The 2,668-nt window shown below is 38.9% G+C and overlaps 1 non-coding gene across 1 annotated transcript; it reads right to left on the bottom strand.

Annotated features, from left to right (window-relative positions):
* Positions 1-2,056: 2,056 nt before the first annotated feature.
* LOC141650017 (small nucleolar RNA R71) lies at positions 2,057-2,163 on the bottom strand. The gene has a single exon (XR_012546082.1). It is a non-coding gene; the product is annotated as a small nucleolar RNA R71 (small nucleolar RNA).
* Positions 2,164-2,668: the final 505 nt, after the last annotated feature.

The raw sequence follows: 2,668 nt of genomic DNA, 5'->3' as shown, positions 1-2,668 counted from the left end.
CATTCCATTGTTTGGTTGGGGTGATTTGGAATGGAGTTAGATACCCAATGGATTCTAACTCCACCCCAACCCCTTGGAATCCCATACCCACCCTCCTCCCTTGGATTCAAACTCCATTCTCTCCTTCTATAATTAATGATGAACCAAACAAGATTAGACAAGTATGGATTTAGAACCACATACCACCATACTATCAAACTTCATTCCATTCCATTCCGACTTGTTGAACCAAACGAGCCCTTAGTTTATTTTCCTCTCAACATTTTGTAGAACCCTAATATTTTCTTCTCTCAATATTTATTCAATAAAAGTTGTAATCTTTCTTTAATATTAGTTTAATCGATCTCTAGTTTATGCATGTTCTCCATTTCTCAATAGTTTACAATTGTTCATTGGGTTGTAATTGGAAGACAAGAAGAAATTCATCTTCCATTATTATTCATGTTTGTTACTTTCATCTTTGTTGGTACAATTTCTCATCTTTTCTTTACATTTATTTTCATTAGTTTACATTTCTTATCTTGTTTAATTATTATCCATCCAAAGTAGTAAACTTTACCATGTTTACCATGTTTGGTTGTGTTTTGTTCCATCTTATTGTTGGTTTTTCATTGCTAAACATGTGTGAGTAGTTCTCATATGGGGCTTAGGGGAATCTTGGGTATATAATGGGTATGATTTTGGGTTAGATTTATAAGGATTTGGGTGGTTTAATGGTTGTCACTTTCATGCATATGAAGTGTTTGTAGAATTGCTCCTATGAAAGTTTGAGTATTTTCTCACATGTTTGGTTATCTTGGTGTCTATACTAGTGGATGAACAATCTTAGTGTGTAGACTATTGGATGATCCTTGTGTATGTGTGTGACGAGTTTTAGTTAATCACATGAAAGATGGTTAATGAATTCTAGGTGTCCCAAGACATTAGGTATAATTTCTTGACTATTTGCATCACCCATTTCCCATGTTTAGCTTGTTTCATGCCCAATAACCCGGGTGAACCCGAAAGCTCTAATATTTCTTGTATTGATCAATTATACTTTCATTTTAGCATACTTCTATATCTTATTTGCACCTTAATTTATAATCAACCAATCTTACTTTTGTTTGACTAAATAGGATTTAAACCGACTAAGTATACACCCCCGCCATCTTTGTATTCGACACCGATTAAATACTACTTTTTAATTGGGCTTTATAAATTACTTTTGATGCCGGAAATGACGACAAATCCGCATATCAAAATGGCGCCGTTGCCGGAGATGGCGTTAGGTTATATTTAGTTTGTTAAAGGTCTTAGCTTTAGTTTTAACTCACTTGCTTGTTTGATTTAGTAGTTGTGTGCTTCATTGTAGAGTGTATTATTATTGCCTCTCCCTAGTGTGTAAAAAACACTAGGAGACTAACGGTTTATCGAGTGCATGCCTAGGAGGAACCATCAAGCCTTGCTCTTTAACTCCAACCCCGAGAGGCTCTTTCGAACCTTAAGGACAAGGACTCTAGCAAGAGTTAGGAATTCTCCTCATGCAATAATAGACCAACTACACTCACCCACACTACCAATCATTGAAACCACAACCCAACCACAACCAAACGACATAATTGAGACTCCAATAGAAAATCCTTTTCACGACTTCAAAATCCTAACTCCACCTCAATCACTACCCCCTCATATACCCAATCCACCACCTCCAATGGCTTTACGTGACCATAACCGCCCAAACCATAATGATGCTTGTAACCCTATCAACTTTGGCCCCTTGGCTCCCAACAACTTTGAGATGCACCCCGCCCAAGTTGGGTTGACTGAAAAAGACTTGTTCGGGGGACACATTGAAGAAGATGCTCATGCTCATCTAAGAAAGTTCAAAAACAAAGTCGCTATGATGAAAAAGAACGGGGTATCCAAAGATACACTAAGGATGATGTTGTTCCCATTCTCCTTGACGGGTAAGGCAGACCGGTGGTTAATTGTTCACCCTCCGGACACATTCACAATATGAGACGCCTTAGCTAAGGCATTCATGGCCAAGTATTACCCGTCATCGAAGACCGCCATGCTCCGAAACGAGATCCATACATTTCAACAAGAGGATGGAGAGTCCTTGGGAGAAGCATGTGATAGGTACCAAGACTTGATTGCTAGTTGTCCTCACCATGGAATACCGGCTTGGTATATCACTCTGTGGACAAGGCCCTCGGGAACTGCGTCCGCGGGATCCACACTAGGTATAATCGACTCGAGGTTCTTTCGAATCGAATTAAGACAAATTAGAGTCGCCACCAAGTTTTTTGGGAACTTGGAACCGTTCAAGTCAACTTTACACCTTTCGTCGAAAAGCATAAAGCCAATCGACTACGAGTGATTAAAGATAAAGACTTGTACCCTATATCACTCGATTTGAATGACTCTCGTAATCCAATGGTATTTAGACGGATCCACAAACCATAGATCTTGAGTAAGGGGTGAGGGTACGTGTTAGGAAGCCCATAAGGACACCTAACCCCGCCCGTCGATAACGGCCTCTACTAAGTCAAGTGTCGGATTTTAAACAAGGTCATAGCTACTACGATATATGATATGCAAACATCGTTTTAAAACCCTAACATGTGAAGTTTCTATGTCGATTTAGATGCAACTAAACTAACTTTGTCAAAGTTGTAATTTA

Source organism: Silene latifolia, chromosome 3 (genome assembly GCF_048544455.1).
Source record: "Silene latifolia isolate original U9 population chromosome 3, ASM4854445v1, whole genome shotgun sequence".
Classification (NCBI taxonomy): Eukaryota; Viridiplantae; Streptophyta; class Magnoliopsida; order Caryophyllales; family Caryophyllaceae; genus Silene; species Silene latifolia.
Note: the sequence above shows the minus strand (reverse complement) of the source record. Positions and strands in the feature narration are given on the sequence as shown.